Source organism: Suncus etruscus, chromosome 9 (genome assembly GCF_024139225.1).
Source record: "Suncus etruscus isolate mSunEtr1 chromosome 9, mSunEtr1.pri.cur, whole genome shotgun sequence".
Lineage (NCBI taxonomy): Eukaryota > Metazoa > Chordata > Mammalia > Eulipotyphla > Soricidae > Suncus > Suncus etruscus.
This window is the reverse complement of record NC_064856.1, coordinates 51924628-51942970: the sequence shown is the minus strand read 5'-3', so window position 1 is coordinate 51942970 and position 18343 is coordinate 51924628. Positions and strand designations below refer to the sequence as shown.

Below are 18343 nucleotides of genomic sequence, written 5' to 3'. Positions count from 1 at the left end.
GACCATATGGGATGCTGCTGAGGATTGAACCTCTGTCAGCCGTCAGCTGTGTGCAAGGCAAATCCCTACCCTCTGTGCTATTTCGCTGGCCCCACAGGCAGCATCACTTTTTGACAGAAAAGATGAGCCATATAAAATCCTTATAGCTGTGGGTGATATGTATAAACATGCTTTCCTTTTAAAAAAAAGAAAAATCAGGGCCGGAGAGATAGCATGGAGGTAGGGCGTTTGCCTTTCATGCAGAAGGACGGTGGTTCGAATTCCGGCATCCCATATGGTCCCCCGTGCCTGCCAGGGCCTGTTTTTGAGCATAGAGCCAGGAATAACCCCTGAGCGCTGCCAGGTGTGACCCAAACTTCCCCCCCCCCCCAATTTTTTTTTTGTGGAGGAGGCCATACCCAGCATCAGCAGGTTATTCTGGCATGCTCTGTGAACCATATGGGATGTCAGGGATCGATCCTTCTGTGCTTCACTCTGGCCTCTCTTTAAAATTTAAGAAGCCAGGGCCCGGAGAGATAGCACAGCAGTGTTTGCCTTGCAAGCAGCCGATCCAGGACCTAAGGTGGTTGGTTCGAATCCCAGTGTCCCATATGGTCCCCCGTGCCTGCCAGGAGCTATTTCTGAGCAGACAGCCAGGAGTAACCCTTGAGCACCGCCGGGTGTGGCCCAAAAACCAAAAAAAAAAAGAAAATTTAAGAAGCCAGAGCTGGGGCTGGGGAGATAGCACAGCAGTAATGCGTTTAGAAGTGGGTATTAAAATAATAATGGGGCCGGAGAGATAGCATGGAGGTAAGGCATTTACCTTTCATGCAGAAGGTCATCGGTTCGAATCCCGAAGTCCCATATGGTCCCCCATGCCTGCCAGGAGCAATTTCTGAGCACAGAGCCAGGAAAAACCCCTGAGCACTGCCCAGTATGACTCAAAAACCACACACACACACAATAATAATAATAATAATAATAATAATAATAATAATAATAATAATAATAATAATACCCCAGTATGACTCAAAAACCACACACACACACAATAATAATAATAATAATAATAATAACAACAACAACAACAACAACATAGAAGCAGCCAGAGAGATAGCATGGAGGTAGGGCATTGGCCTTGCATTTAGAAGGATGGACGATGCATCCCATGTGGTTTCCCAAGCCTGCCAGGAGCAATTCCTGAGCACAGAGCCAGGAGTATCCCCTGAGTGCTATCAGGTGTGTTCCAATTCCCCTCACCCCAAATCCCCCCAAAAAGCCTTGAGAAAACTGATTGAAGCTGCATGATTTGGGTCTGGGATAATCAAACTCCTTGAAATTCTTTTAAAAAAAAAGTTTATCCCAGCTCAGTGTCTCCCATGCAGTCTTAATGAGAGATAAGCAGTTTTTTATTTCCCCAGACTCCTCTCCTGAGGAACAGAGACCATTCTAGGGACTTAACTGGACTTAATTCACTCATTGTTTCTCAGGTCAGGAACTTCCGATGTACTGTCACACTCCTGAGGCTTAGACTCATTAGAGGTGTGGGAGAACGGACTCCAATACGTGATAAAGGTGTTATTTGGATGCCTTTACTCAACTTTGGACCCCTGACAATTGCACTACTCTCTTCTGCCCAAGTCTTGGGTCAGGTAGCTCGTCTGCTCAGGTACACCTTGAATCCAGGCAACCAGAATTGCCTTCAGGTCTATCCATCTCCACAGCTCCCCTCCAGCATAGTCATTGCCCCCTTAGTGTCTTATTTCCGAGCCTTTTCTCTGCTGCCCCTTATCTGTGGCATTGTTTCCCACTGAAAACCATTTCTCATGTTCTTTGTCTCCATTATTTTGTACTTTTGTTATTCCTCTATCATGTTTCTTTATGTTCTGCATGTGAGAGAGAGAATTCTGTGTAGGTCTCCCTCTGACTAACTTCACTCAGTACAATACTCTCCTGATTCATCCATGTAGCAAAAAATTGCTTGATTACTTTCTCTTGTGGTCAAGAAATACTCCATTGATTATACATTGTTTATACATACCATAGTTCCTTGGTGTCATCTATTCTTGAATACTTGGGATGTTTCCAGATTTTTGCTATTGTGGATAGTGCTGCAGGGAACATAGGGACACAAATGTCTTTTCTTTTGGTTTTGGGTTCTTGTGGTATATTCTAAGAAGTGGAATTGCTAGGTGAAATGGAAGCTCAATTCTTAACCAGTTGACATTCTCATCAGCAGTGAATGAGAGTCCCTTTCTCTATGGTTGTACTTGTTCTTTTTGGTGTCTGCCAGTCTCTGCGGTGTGAGATGATATTCTGTGGTGTTGGGTGATATCTTATTGTTGTTTTAATTTGCATTTCCCTGATGACTAGTGATCTAAAGAATTTTTTTTCATGTCTTTTGGCCATTTGTATTTCTTCTTTGAGGAAATTTATGTTCATCTTTTCTCGTAAATTCATTCATTCATTCATTCATTCTTGTTTTTGGGTCACACCCGACAGTGCTCAGGGGTTATTCCTGGCTCTCAGCTCAGAAATCGCTCCTGGCAGGCTCGGGGGACCATATGGGATGCTGGGATTCAAACCATCTTCCTTCTGCATGCAAGGCAAATGCCTTACCTTCATGCTATCTTTCCGGCCTCGCAAATTCATTTTTTAAATGGAATTGATCACTTGGAGAACTTTGTAATCTGAGCAAAAATAACTATTAAATTGTGTTGGAGGAAACTTGCATGGAAACTTGCATGGAAGCTCAAACTTGCATGACCTCATCTGGTCATGTTTGGTTACAAACTTGTGACAGACTATCAGGGTGCATCACACCCAGAAGACATGTTCAGTGAGTATGAGTATGGGCGGGGGTGCCAATGGGGTGGGGAGGTTGTGAAATCTGTGTGTCTCTCAGTTTTGGGGCCATGACTTGTACTTGAACCTAGGTCTCCACATGAACTTCAGTCCTTTGAGACATTTCCCTGGCTCTGGCCTATTTCTCAGGTCTCTTCCTCTATAAGAGGACATAAGAGTCATGACACATTGTACTGCAATGAGCCACGAGTTCTTCGCACTGTCTTTTGCACAAGTTCCTGTGCTCTTGGATCCCCTGTGATTTTAGGTAACATTGGGTCCTGAAGTAGTAGAAAGAGCTAGGGGACTAAAGAAGCCCCAGGTTTATACTCTTGGGCAAGTTATTTTACCTCATTGCCTTGGTTTTTCTAACTGTAAGAATGTTACCACACTTAAAGTTGAGAGGAACCGGATAGGTTCATGTAGTGGCTAGAGTGATAGCACATCAGGTAGGGAGTTTGCCTTGCACATGGCAGACCTAAATTCAATCCCTGACATCCCAGATGGACTCCCAAGCCTTACCAGGAGTAATGTTTGAGTGTAGAACAATGAGAACCTCTGAGCATTACCTGGTGTGGCTAATAAAACAAAGATAATTGGCTCACGTAAAGCACTGGTAGTCTCAATTGATGATGATGGATTATAAATGCCATTTATCGCGTGCCTACTGCATAAAATTGTCCCCAGAGTAGCATCATTTGAGCTGGAAAGATAGTATGGCCAGTCGGGGGCTTGCCTTGCACTTAGCCAACCCAGATTTATTAAACCTTTTATTCCATATTGTCCCCCAAACACTGTCAGGAGTAATTCCTGAGTGTAGAGCCAGGAATTAGTCCTGAACCAGGTGTGGCACAAAAACAATAACAAAAATGAAGTGCATTATCTGTATCTGATCACCTGAAGCACAGTTCCTTGGAGGAATTGACTTTGTATTTTTACTTTGCTCAACATTCAGAAAAGACACAGAACAAATAAACGATAAATCAGCTGTAAATGCTGCTTTTTATACCTGTTGTTGCCACAAGTTTCTCTTTTCACTCTGTGACTTGAACTCTCTTCTTCTCTTGCCCAAGAAACATATTTATTATGTGAATAATGTGTGGCACTTCCACAGCTTTGGCAAGTGCTTCTCTCTCATTTTCTTTCCCTTTCCTCCCTCTCTCTATTTTTTTGGCCCCTGGGTTTCTTTAGTTTTTGCATGTTAGTGTTGGGGCCACTCCCATTGGTGCTTGGGGGTTGTACAGTGCTGGAGACTGAACCCAAGGCTCCATTTAACTCCTCCCAGTGCTCCTGTTTTTATACTTCCGAAATGTTCTCTTGACTTCCTGGGCACACCGTAGCCATGCCATCAGCTCCCTCTTCCCTTGGGTCAGTTTCTTCTTTGGGCACCACTTTTGCTAACTGTTGAGAATAGGAGATTGTACTGAGGAAATTTGCTAGGCTTACCAGACACAAGTTTTTGGTGATATTTGCTGGTATGAATAAAACTGAGCACTGAGCGTGCATGTGCTTCTATGTTGGGGATTCTTTGTTTTCTACCTGTCTTCTGAGCCTATGCAAGGCTAGGGTACTAGCATTCATCCACCTCTGTTTATCTGGACAATGGAGCAAAAGACCTGCACTTTGAGGAGCTGCTGCAGATCAATCCTCCTGCACTCTCAAACTTCTCGCTTACTTTCCCTCTCCCTTCATCCTCTCCCGTTGCTCTTGCTTCTTCTTTGCCTAAGATGGTAGAAGCCAAATAGAAGTCCCATGTTTTCCTGACCCCATAGCTACCGATTTCCTTAGGTTCCTCGTCAGGACTCAGCTTTGATACTATTGGACTCTTTCTGTTAACCTTTAAAGCAGCATTTTTCAACCACTGTACCGAGACACACTAGAGTACCATGGGAAAAATTCCAAATTTATCCGTAACATGCGGCTTAGGCATGATTGGTCTATTTGTGAGCCGATGCACATGTTATGGACTATAGAAACTAAAGATAGAGACTAAGAGCTCTCTATTTGTGTTGACGAAGAGCTAGCTACCTGTGTGTCTTTCTTCAATTCCTGCCAGAATATCAGCTTTGTGTTCAGCCAAACAGGCCCAGGTTTTGCACTGAGTAAGTAAACAGAAATATGAACAATTAATAATAAATTATTATTATTAATAAAATAATTTCCTTGTGTTCATTTGATTCCTATTCAAGAGAATTACTTTATATATAGTCAATATAGGCACAGAGTTAACAGTTAAATTTTTTTAACATTTTCTAGTGGTGGTGTGTAATTTTCTTTTTCATGAAAAAAGTGTGCCTTTGCACAAAAAGGTTGAAAAACACTGCTTTAAAGCATTCTTTCTTAAAAACAAAACAAAACACTTTATTCAAGCCTCTTTTATTTCCTGGCCTGTTTTCTTTAATTTGTAACTAAATTTACCAAAAAATTCTCATCCCATTTTGATCCCCTTTTACCTACTCCTGAGTCCTTTCTACTCTGATCTCAGCTGAAATGACTTCCTAAGGTCATCAGTGACTGTCCCTCAGTCTGTGCATTTATACTGATCCGACTTAAGTTCATAAGCTCAGTGGGTTCGACTTCTTTTTTCATTATGATGTTGAATGTCTTATTACTAAACTATTCTCATTTTTCTATAAAACTTTTGCTTTCTGTTGTACAAAAATAGCACCAGCAAATGCAGTATGTTCAAAATTAAGATGATCTTATTCATTCCCCCTCCCCCCAATTATTTCCATTGGGAGAGGACCATTAACTCTTTGGAACTAAGTCCAGGGTAGACGGAAGCAAATTGCATTATAAAGGACTTACATTAACGGTGTTATTCTTGAAGTTCTTTGTATAACCAACTTTTTACCTTGTAATTTTCAGAAATTCTTTTTTTTTTTTTTTTTTTTTGGTTTTTGGGCCACACCCGGCAGTGCTTAGGGGTTACTCCTGGCTATCTGCTCAGAAATAGCTCCTGGCAGGCACGGGGGACCATATGGGACACCGGGATTCGAACCAACCACCTTTGGTCCTGGATTGGCTGCTTACAAGGCAAACGCCGCTGTGCTATCTCTCCGGGTCCAGAAATTCTTGATTACGATATTCAGAGTCTAGCCTGACAGAGTGTCATGAAAGATGCCTGTATGCCCATCTATGACCCTTAGAAAGTTAAGAAGGAAAAAAAAAAGAAGTAATTTCTTTCCATTATTGCAAGTATTGTTTCCATTGTTGTTACTAAAAACTATACACCAGTCGTTTTAAGACAATTGTGCTAGACTAAGTTGTTTTATACTGGTTTATTTTATTTTTTATTTTTTTGGTTTTTGGGTTACACCTGGCAGCACTCAGGGGCTACTCCTGGCTCTATGCTCAGAAATCACCCCTGGGGAAAAAAAAAAAAAAAAAAGAAATCGCCCCTGGCAGGCACAGGGGATCATATGGGATACCGGGATTTTAACCACTGTCTTTCTGCATGAAAGGCAAACGCCTTACCTCCATGCTATCTCTCTGGCCCCTATACTGGTTTATTTAAGGTTAATTTTCACTATTCTCTAGGATGTATACATTTTTGTGTGTTCACTCATTAGTTCATCTGGTTCTGATGGTTTAATCAGAGTCACCTTGACCAGCCAACTGTTTTCATAACAAGATTTGCAGACAGGTCTGGATTTCTGTAGGAGCTTCACTAATCTCTTACTTCTGATAGGAAATTAGAGTTCTTTAGCAACTTTCACACTTTGCAAAGTACCAAATTCATTTTATTGGTTGAATTTCTTCTAACTGCAGGCATACAACCCTAATAGTATCTCCTAAAACCTCCTGAGCAATATTGCTATTCCTATTATTCCAATACCATTTTCTGTTGTCCATTTCTATTTGCAATTACACAACAAGTGCAGAGCTATGCTGATGTACAGTGTCCAGAGGCACCTACTGAGCCTAGGTACACAGGCTGCAGCCCTCAGACCCCCATTTCAGCAGTAGGTTTCAGGCTTACAGGGTGAGTAGTAGAGTGTCTTGAATTCCCAGTCTCAGGGCCAGGGAGGCCACCCCTTCTTATAAAGCCCTCCCTCCCCACCATTAGCTGGTTGATATTACCCCATCCTGGCTTCCTTTCTGTTTCTTTGCTAATTTCCATCTCCAGTTGCTAACTTGCTTCTCCTTAAATGTTATTCCTCTAAGTTCAGACCTCAGATACTGTCCCTGTACTTCACCTTGGTATTTCCCCACAGTTTCTTAATCTCTAATTCAGCTCTTCTGAACTCCAGATCTTCACTTTTTGGCATTGCCAGTTCCTTTGGTTCTTGGTTTAAGAATGTAGCTCAATAATAGGGCACTTCATTTGCTTAGGTGAGGCCCTGCATTCAATCCCCAGCACCACCCAAAACAAGACTTTCTGTCCAGTTCTTTTCATTCTTCCTGTCACAAATTAACCCAAGTCTTAACCTTAGCTAAAACCTTTATCAAATTTTGCTTTTAAAGAATCGTCACTGGTTTTTTTCTTCCCCCCCTCCCTCCCTTTCTCCCTCTTCCTCTCCCTCCCCCCCTTCTCTCTCCCCCGTCTCTCTCTCCCTCCCCCTCTTCTTCTCCTTCTGAAAAATGATAAAAATAAATAGATAAATAAATAAATAAAATCAACAAGTCACTGTGCCAGGGATTATGGCTTTGCACAGAAGGCATCCTCACTTGGATGAGATCTAGAATTGACCCCCAACACTACAAAACATGTCTGTCTCTGAATCTCTGAACCCATGCTCATCTTTTCTCTGATTTACTTTCACACACGAGACAGTAATCTTTTTTTAACATTTGAATCTGACCATGTTATTCCTTGCTTCAGGAAATCTAAGATAACTTCTCTTTCAGTTTAGAATTCTTCACTGACCTTTTATCGATCTTTTCTCTGGTTTCTCAAGTGCACCTTCTGATATTTTTTTTTCTTCTTACGTTAGGAAGGGGGAGAGAGAGAGGGAGGGAGGGAGAGAGAGAGAGAGAGAGAGAGAGAGAGGGAGGGAGGGAGGGAGGGAGGGAGTTTGTTAGGACCCTTTCATTGCATCATTCTTTCTGAAGCCTTTCACCTCTTCTTTTTTTGTTTTCTTTTTTTTTTTTTTTTTTTTGGCTTTTCGGGCCACACCCAATTGATGCTCAGGGGTTACTCCTGGCTAAGCGCTCAGAAATTGCCCCTGGCTTGAGGGACCATATGGGACGCTGGGGAATCGAAACGAGGTCGCCATCTTTTCTTGGCTAGCGCTTGCAAGGCAGATACCTTACCTCTAGCGCCACCTCGTCGGCCCCCTTTCACCTCTTCTTACTTAGCTCTTTAAAGAATTTCTTCTCATGTAAATTTTCTTATTAATGTTGCTCTTCTTTAGCACTGGATTCCCTGAGCCAAGCCCAGAGGTTGGTACTTTGTAAGTGCCTCAAATTTTTTATGGAAGGGAAGAATTTGAGTGAAATTTTTTTTAATTTATTTTGGGTCACACCCAGCAGTGCTCAGGGGTTACTCCTGGCTTTATGCTCAGAAATTTCTCCCAGCAGGCTCAGGGGACCATATGGGATGCCAGGATTCGAACCACTGACCATTTGTATGCAAGGCAAATGCCTAACCTCCATGCTATCTCTCTAGCCCTTTGAGTGAATTTTTTTTTTTTTTTTTTTTTTTGGTTTTTGGGCCACACCCTGTGATGCTCAGGGGTTACTCCTGGCTATGCGCTCAGAAGTTGCTCCTGGCTTCTTGGGGGACCATATGGGACGCCGGGGGATCGAACCGCGGTCCGCCCTAGGCTAGCGCAGGTAAGGCAGGCACCTTACCTCCAGCGCCACCGCCCGGCCCTTGAGTGAATTTTTTAAGATCATCAAGATCGGGGCCGGAGAGATAGTATGGAGGTAAGGTATTTGCCTTTCATGCAGAAGGAGGGGGTTCGAATCCCAGCATCCCATATGGTCCCCCGAGCCTGCCAGGAGTGATTTCTGAGCATAGAGCCAGAGAGTAACCCCTGAACACTGCCGGGTGTGATCCAAAAACAAAAACAAAAAAAAAATAAAACAAAAAAACCCAAGATCATACATCTGTTTTGTTGTTGTTTGTGGGGGGGACATACCTCCCACACGGGTTACTTCTGGCTCTGCCTTCAGAAATCATGCCTGGTAGGCTCAGGGGACCATATGGGATTCCAGGATTCGAACCCAGGTCCATCCTGGGTCTGCCAAGTGGAAGGCCAACATCCTACCGCTGTGCTATCACTCCAGCCCCAGGGATAAAACTAGAATCAGCATTCTGCAAGGCAAGCACCCTACACACAGTACTATTTGTCCAATCCAGAATGAATAATCTTAAAATACAAGTCCATGGCCATCGTTAGGCTGTCGTTATAGAAGGTGAAAATCACTGGTTAACTGGGATACAGACTGGTTGAGGTCGTAAGGAATAAGAAGGTTGTAGAATGCTGATTAAACTGTTAGCTAATAAAAGATTGAAATTCAGTCTGTCTGAACCTAACAAATGGCTCCAGAGGGCTCTCTTGAGGGATCAGGATTGGGTCAAAACCAGAAGAATATGCCTGTCTCCTCTGCTCCACCTGCTTGCCCCCTAGACCAGCTCCTGGGTGATCTTTGTGTACACATAGTGGCTGGGACTTTCCTGCTGTACTTGGTGTTGCTATGAAAACATGGTGGAATCTGAGCCACATTTGCCACATTGAGGAGATCAAAAAACCAGAAACCAAAGATCTATGATACATTTTCCTAGACGACCAGCTCTTGACTTCATCCAAAAGCATCTTTTTTTTTTGTGTGTGGTTTTTGGGTCACACCCGGCAGTGCTCAAGGGATACTCCTGGCTCCATGTTCAGAAATTGCTCTTGACAGGCACGGGGGACCATATGGGACACCGGGATTTGAACTAATGACCTTCTGCATGAAAGGCAAATGACCTTCTGCATGAAAGGCAAACGCCTTACCTCCATGCTATCTCTCCGGCCCCACCAACAGTATCTTTTTTTTTGTTTTTTTTTTGTTTTTGGCCACACCCAGCGTTGCTCAGGGGTTACTCCTGGCTGTTTGCTCAGAAATAGCTCCTGGCAGGCACGGGGGGACCATATGGGACACCAGGATTCGAACCAACCACCTTTGGTTCTGGATCGGCTGCTTGCAAGGCAAACACCGCTGTTGCTATCTCTCCGGCCCCGCCAACAGTATCTTGATCCTGCATTTGCTTCTGCTCTAGTGTCTGAGAGGAAGGACTCTGGGATTCGAGGGAAAACTTCCTCAGAGTTCTAATCCAGCTCCTGCGTAGAGACACTGGGCTTTCTCCTAGTACTTCTAGTCCTGGGGGAGGCAGTGCTTGTCCCACACAGCTGTATGAAAACCTATGTAAGAGCAGTACCCAGGCCTAGGGTTTTGTTTTTTCATATTCTCAGTGGTTGAGGTGTCTAGAAATTCTTTTTTTTTTTTTTTTTTTGGTTTTTGATTTTTGGATCACACCCAGCAGTGCTCAGGGGTTGCTCCTGGCTCTATACTCAGAAATTGCTCCTGGCAGGCTCGGGGGACCATATGGGATACCAGGATTCAAACCACCATCCTTCTGCATGCAAAGCAAATGCCTTACCTCCATGCTATCTCTCCTGCTCCGAGATGTCTAGAAATTCTAAGCCCTAATATGCTGCAGAGCTGCTGGATTGCTGAGCTCTGGAAGGGTATATTTCAGTGCAGTTCCCCCCCCCCCCCCAATACTGGTATTCTAAGATTCTAGCTTTGGCAGTTTGCCTACCATAGTGGGTTCCTTTCTGCAGGTCCTCATTCTGCCTCTGACTTCTACCCTTTCCTCTGCCTTTTGTGCTCTGAGTACACACATCAGAATCTTTGGAGTGATTGGCATTCAGCAAGTTAAATGGTTACTTGCTGCCCCTTCAGCAGAACTGCTGGGGAGGCTTCAGTGGAACTAGGGTAGAATCAGAGGATCTTGAGTTCTGAGTCTGGTGTCATGGTTCTTTCCTTTGGGCCTTGGTTTCCCTAGTTGAGAGAGCTGCTCTGCTATTTTATAACAGTGACTAGACTCTCCTGAAGGCCCTTGAGAGGTGAGGTCGGGGTGAAGGCAGCAATTTTCTCCAAAATGGATTGTTTGATTTTTCTTGATGCTAGGTTCGAGCCCAGTGACTCATACATTGCAAGGCAAGTGCTCTGCCACTGAGCTACATTCCTGGCCTGATAGCCATAGGTTAGTAGGGGCAGTATAACATCTTCTCCCCCAAGGATTCTCATGTAATTCATTTTCTTGTTCATTTTTTTGGGGTCACACCTGGCTGTTCTCAGGTTCTGGTCCTGACTCTGCTTGGTGGTTGCTTCTGGTGGTGCTCAAGGGACCAACCATTCCTGGTGATACCCAGTGCCACTGGGCTGGATGCTTCTGCTCCCTGCAGGCAGGCCCCCCAGTCCGCAAGTGATTTTCCCAGAGTGCATGTAGTTTTTGTGGATAAGGGAAAGCCATTCCTCAAAAGGGCAGCTTAGTGGTGTTGGGGGATGTTCTGGCAGGCAGTATACAAGACTACCTTACAGGTACTTAAAAACTGGTAATAAATGCAGAGCAACACTTAAATAGTCTTTTTTAGACTTAAAAACATTAATCCCTGTGGGGCCGGAGCATAGTATAGCAGGTAGGATGTTTGCCTCCACACAGCAGACCCAGGCTTGATCCCTGGCATCCCATACAGTGGTCATCCTCCCCACCTGCCATCCAGCCAGGAGTGATTTCTGAATGCAGAGCCAGAAGTAACCTCTGAGCATCACCGAGTGTGTACCCTCAAAAAAAAATTCATTATACATGAGGTGGGGACAGAGAATTTAACAGATTGAGATTGTTTTGCATGCAGGGAGCCTAAATTTATTTCAAGCACAGAATTAGGAGTAACCTATGAGGTCAGTTAGATGTGACTCCAAGACAAAACACAACCAGAAAATAAAAACGGAAACAAAAAAAACGAGACTTACATGGTTTTGAAAAATACAGAAATTCTGGAAGTTAGTTGTGCAACACTGAATATATGTAATACTTTAGAGTTGTGCTTTTATTTAATTTTTTTACAGTTTTCAAGTAATTTATTAGGAATTTAAAACTGAAAATAAAGCCTGGAAAAAGAAGTAACAGATGTGGAGAGACGAGACACAAGAGGGTGGTAATTTGCAGGCTTACAAACACCATGTAACTTTTTTTTTTTTTTTTTACAAAATTCCCCAAACAAATCAGAAAACAGCATTCTAGGGCCCTGAGCTTCTGGGTTGTCTTGGGGTGGGGGTAAGGAGAGGGGGATTCGAAGGAAGGAGAAAAGGGAAGTTCAGTCTTTCATGACTCAGCCCAAATGTGTAGAAAAAGAAAAATTGAAAGGAAAAAAAAAATACCACCCAACATTAAAATGCAGTTTTTTATTTAATTAGGAAACATTTTCTTGGGGTGGGGGGGGGGCTACACCAAAACAGAACAAAAGCAAAACTATAACTCCACAAAGAGCCAAGCATCTCAGTAACAGATTATTGCTTTGTGTTCTCAGGGCTAAGCAGTTGAGCACCTCGAACAGATAATTAAAACTCTAAAGGGACTGGAGAGATGAGGACTGGACTGGGCAGGGCAGGGTAGGGCAGGGCGCAGTGGCCTCACCTCCTGCTCCTGAACAGTCGGCCTGAGCCAGGTTTTCCTTTCCAGGGGGTTGGGAGGGCAGGGCTGCCATGGACTCTGTCTGGGGGACCATCCTGCTGGGAAACTTCAGTGAGAGAATATGGGGGTTCCCTGAGAAGCCTTTCCAAAGTGCCTTTCTATAATGCCCCCCAATGCCCATTCCCACTCCCAGGTTGGGGTGGAGTGCTGAGGCCCAAACTCTGTGAGTGGGGCCAGCCTTTGGAGAGTGTTCCTTTCCAGCACTGGCCAGGGGGAGGAGACTTTGTCTTCCCTCTCCTCTTACCCCATGCTTTTGGGGTCCTAGAAGTGTGAGTAGGCCCAAGGCCCTGACCCTTAGGACCTGAGAATGGGATCTGCTTCAGCCATGGTTGAGGCCTGCAGGCCATGTCTGAAGCAGGGACTGGAACTTGATGGAGGGGTCAGGCAATGCCCTCATCTTCCAGAGAGATCTTCAAGATGGGGAGGCTTCACCTCACAGTATTTACATATGATACAGGACCGGACAGTTCAGGCCCAGAAGGAAGGGCCCAGGCCAACCCCTGAATTCTGTTCTCAAGCTTAGGGAGGCATTGGGCCCCTTCCGCTCCTGTGGCCTGGGGCTTCACATTCACAGACGTAGAAATAATTCAAAAGGAAACTGAAAAAAAAAATGGTTTATATATATGTGGTAAGAGAAAAGGAGGGGGAAGCAGCATCAAAATGGGGATTGGGGGGCCCGGAGAGATAGCACAGCGGTGTTTGCCTTGCAAACAGCCGATCCAGGACCAAAGGTGGTTGGTTCGAATCCCGGTGTCCCATATGGTCCCCCGTGCCTGCCAGGAACTATTTCTGAGCAGACAGCCAGGAGAAACCCCTGAGCACCGCCGGGTGTGGCCCAAAAACCAAAAAAAAAAAAAAAAAATGGGGATTGGGGGTCACAGCCTGTAGCAGCCCCTACTGCCCTCACTCTTTCTAGGCACAAATACAAAGACTTTCTGGGAGATGGCTGGAGTGGGTGCAGCAGGGAGGGGAAGGGCGCAGGCCCCAGAGGGGATGCGGGAGGGAGGAAGGGCTACTGGCTAGTCCAAAATAAATAAAAGCTGGGCAGGCCTGGGGTTGAGGTGAGAGGAAAGTTAGTTAGGGCCAGGTGGTATCCTGACCCGCAGGGCAGGCGGCTTGGTAAGGGGGGATGACTGGAAGTAGCGTGAGTTGGCTGAGATGACCCACCCCCTTCTGGCTCCCTGTGGTTCTTGATTAGCTGCAGGCCTGTGCTCCTGCTACCATGCCCGCCTTCAGTAGTACCCATTGGTAAAAGCTGTAGCAGTCCAAGCCAAAACCAGGGCTGGGGGCAAGGCTGGCAGCACTGATGGAGCTGCTGACCCCTGAGTCCTTGTAGCTGCCCCATAAAGCTCAGCCATGGGGCCAGCCTGACCCCCTGGTACACTAGAAACCCCCATATGGCTAGGAGTGGAACCTGGAGGAGGAGACATTATCCAAGGGTGAGAACCTGTCCCCTGAACCACAGCTGCTGTGGCTGTCCCGAGTCCATAAGCAGTGAGAGGAATGACAGCTTGGGGAGGCCTTGGGCGCTCAGGAGAGGGGTCTGCTCTTCACTGGTCAGGGAACTGGTAGGTGTAGCCGGGAGCGAGGCCTGTGTAACTCCAGCGTCAGTTGTTTCTTGGAAACCAGCATACAAATGACTAGCAGGAAGACGTCTATTGCGTAGGGCATGACGTGGGACCTCCCCTGGCTCAGCCCATTGGTGACATCATCTCCTTTGGCTAAGCTTTTTTTTTTTTTTTTTTTTTTTTGGTTTTTGGGCCACACCCGGCGGTGCTCAGGGGTTACTCCTGGCTGTCTGCTCAGAAATAGCTCCTGGCAGGCACGGGGGACCATATGGGACACCGGGATTCGAACCAACCACCTTTGGTTCTGGATCGGCTGCTTGCAAGGCAAGCGCCGCTGTACTATATCTCCGGGCCCTGGCTAAGCTTTTTTATACTCCACAATTTTGTTAATTTCATGGAAGGGGATTTTGTTTGTTTGTTTGGTTTTGGTTTTTGGTTTTTGGGCCACACCCGGCGGTGCTCAGGGGTTACTCCTGGCTGTCTGCTCAGAAATAGCTCCTGGCAGGCACGGGGGACCATATGGGACACCGGGATTTGAACCAACCACCTTAGGTCCTGGATCGGCTGCTTGCAAGGCAAACACCACTGTGCTGTCTCTCCGGGCCCAGAAGGGGATTTCTTATACATTTTCCCCACGATGTCCTCACTCTCAAGCATGACAAACCCAGACCCTTCTTGCCAGTTGGTGGTTTACCTTCCCAATTGCTCAAAATATTACTTCACCTCATCCACTGTGGTCTTTATGGGCATCCCTCCCCCCATGAAGATCTTTGTTCGAGTCATCATTTTAGTCTGTGCTCTCTGGGGAAAGGCTATCTTGGAAACAGTGGTTTTGGAGTCCAGCTCATGCCAAAACTGCGACAGCACTGTCCACTCCCGCCTAGATCAAGAAAGTGTTGAAGTGAAAACTTCTGGATCTCTTAGTCAGAGAGTCCCGCATCACCAGACACTCCATCTTCCCTAACTGGCTGAAAATATTTATACAACCCTTCCTGCGTTGTCTGCCAACTGAGTCCCCTGATGACCGATGAACATCTTGCAGGGATCGTGCATCCAGGCCGGGCTGGGGCTTGTCAGTCTCCAGCAGGCAGTGGAGCCAGGCAGATGAGAAGTGCAGTGAAAGGGTCTGGACAGACATGTCATGCTGCCTCCTCCCTCGGTCCCCAGAGTTGTGCTTTTAAAAACAGTTGGGACTTGACCAGAAAGATGGCACAGGGTTATGGCACTTGTCATGCATGTGACGGACCCCAATTCAATCCCTGGCACAACATATGGTGCCCAAGAATAAGCCCTGAGCATTACCATGTAACTCAAATTCTCCCTCCCTCCTCAAATAGTTGGGGCTGGAGAGCTAGGTCAAAAGGCTGAGTACATCCTTTGCATGTGGAAGGCTTTGGTTCAACACATATATTTCATTAAGCACCACCAGGATTTACCCACCATTTCAGAGTCAGGATTAACTCCTGAGTGCTGTCAGGTGTGACCCCAAACAAAATAGTTAAGGTGGGTGAATTTTTATGCAGTAGCACAAATTTTAAGGAAAAATAAGAAGTATAATGTAAATATTTAATAGTAAAAAGACACAAAACTGCATCATTCAGTAATTTTTGAGCACAAATCTAGTCGTATGTTGTATTTAACTATAATAGTGCATAATATTAAGCATATCATATATAGCCATTAAGATAAATTACAGAAAAGTAGACAAAAGAAAAAATTATTTCTAATTTTGTCAAAGCCTCACTAGTGTGAATGTTTAACCTCTCCCCCCCCCCCCCAACTTGACATCATTCGAGGATAGCTTGAAGAGTAAGTCAGATGTTTCTCATTCAGTAAAGGGCAATTGAGACTGACTTTAAGTTTGAAATCATGTATTTATTTATTTATTTATTGGATTTTGAGTCACACTCAGCAATTCTCAAGGGTTACTCCTGGCTCTGCACTCAGAAATCGCTCCTAGCAGGCTTAGGGGGACAATATGGGATGCTGGGAATCGAACCAGCCCATCTGGTGTTGGATGCATGCAAAGTAAATGCCCTACCATTGTGCTATTGCTCTGGTCCCATTTGAAATCATAGGGGCTAGAGAGATAGCGCAGCGGTAGGGCATTTGCCTTAGATGCTGAAGGATAGTGGTTCAAATCCCGGCATCCCATATGGTCCCCCAAGCCTGCCAGGAGCGATTTCTGAGCGTAGAGCCAGGAATAACCCCTGAGCGGGGCTGGGTGTGACCAAAAAACCAAAAAAAAAAAAAAATCATTTAGTTTAAGATGGTTTTTAGACATTTGAACTAGATTTAGTACCTGCACAAATCTAGGATTCTGTTAGAACTGAATATTTGAGTCATTTTCATACAGTATGAGAGGAATTGATTAAGACTTCAGGGAGCATTCGGAGTACCTGAGCAAGGTAGGCAAATAAGGGAGAGAAGTCAGTGAGCTGAGGGAAAAGGATATTTCAGGGGTGAAAAATATTAGTGAAGAGTTGCTGTGACTGAGTAATTGTTGACTGACACTGGTAATAGTCACGGTCACACTCTGGTGACTGGGCCCTGAGTTGTCAGCTGGTTTGAGAACTGAGAGTCACGTATCTAGTACCAAGAAGAATCCATTTAAAGGACAGTTTCTGTAGGCACATGATTTAAGGAAGATTATTAAATAATCCCTGGTTGGCTAGTTGGGAAAATACTAGGTTCAGTATAAACCGATGGAGGGGCTTGGGGGCCCTGACATTTTTCTTTTTTCTTTTTTTTTTTGTTTTGTTTTGTTTTTTTGGGTCACCCCAAAAACCTGGCAGCACTCGGGTTATTCCTGGCTCTACGCTCAGAAATCGCTCCTGGCAGGCTCAGAGGACCATATGGGATGCCGGGATTTGAACCACCCATCCTTCTGCATGCAAGGCAAATGCCCTACCTCCATGCTCTCTCTCCGGACACCCCCCCCCCGACGTTTTTGTTATGCCCATTTTGCTTTTAAAATCTGAGCAGTCTTAGATGAGATGATAATTTTACATGCATCCTGTTTGTCACTCCTTTTACTAGCAATATTGCTTCTCAGACTAGTTACTTGCCTTCTGGTATATATAATAATGCATAATTTAATTTTGGCATTCTTTTGTTACTGATTATTTTCTTTGCTTTAATTTGTGTGTGTGTGTGTGTGTGTGTGTGTGTGTGGTTTTTGGATCACACCCGGTAGTGCTCAGGGGTTACTCCTGGCTCTATCTATGCTCAGAAATAGCTCCTTGCAGGCTCGGGGGACCATATGCGACGCTGGGATTCCAACTGATGACCTTCTGCATGAAAGGCAAACGCCTTACCTCCATGCTATCTCTCCGGCCTTTGCTTTAATTTTTTAAACCAGTTTTTCTATTGTGATCAAATAAATGTAAAATAAAATAGGACCTTTTAGCCTTTTTTCCCCTCGCATTTCCCCCCTGATATTCTCCTGCATTATCATCAATACTTCAATGACGTGAATCATACACAACCTCTCTTTGGTCCTCACTGGGGCCAAACAGGTTGGGTATTTATACCCTCGCCTTGGCCACAATGTCTCTGAGCTTTGCTTTTACTTCAGTTGAGGTTCGTGCACATGTACCTGCACTTCTGGCTTAGCTACGTTTGTGCCTTAAAACATCACCTTTTTGTCATGGACACCCTCCTGGCATTGGTGTAGCTAAAGTATCTTGCACAGTGTTAATGATGGCAGAGAGCACTGCCACAAGGCCTACAGCCAAGCTACTGTATTTTGCCAGGGATTTGAGCTTTTGACCAGCTGCTTGTAAAGCAGAAGCTCCATGCCCCTTGTGTGCAAGTCTGTCTCCACTATCTGCTGCAATATTTTTCATCACTACAGTGTCCATTAGGAGCTGGAGAGATAGCACAGTGGTAGGGCTTTTGCCGTGCACATGGCCAACCCAGGGCAGATCCTGGTTTGATTCCCAGTTTGGTCCCCTAAGCCTGCCAGGAACAGTTTCTGAGTGTAGAGCCTGGAGTAACCCTTGAGTGCCGCCAGGTGTGAACCCTCCTCCCCAAAATACAAAAAAATTGTATCAACTGGTACCCAGGATATTCCAAGGAAGCCACTGTTGATAACTTTATAATTGGGGGACCGTGGCATAAGACAAGGGAGTTGACCAGTATGACCAAGGGGTCCACAGAAAGAAAACAAGATCAGAAGGATGCTAATCAGGAAAAGATTGAGAAATTTGGTATACTCTATGAGCCACTTTCTTCCCAGTTACAGATAACTGTCATTTCT

The 18343-nt window shown here is 45.0% G+C and overlaps 1 protein-coding gene across 2 annotated transcripts in view; it reads left to right on the top strand.

Annotated features, from left to right (window-relative positions):
- RNF121 (ring finger protein 121) overlaps positions 1–18343 on the top strand; it is a 59002-nt gene that overhangs the window by 36747 nt on the left and 3912 nt on the right. The window lies entirely within an intron of this gene.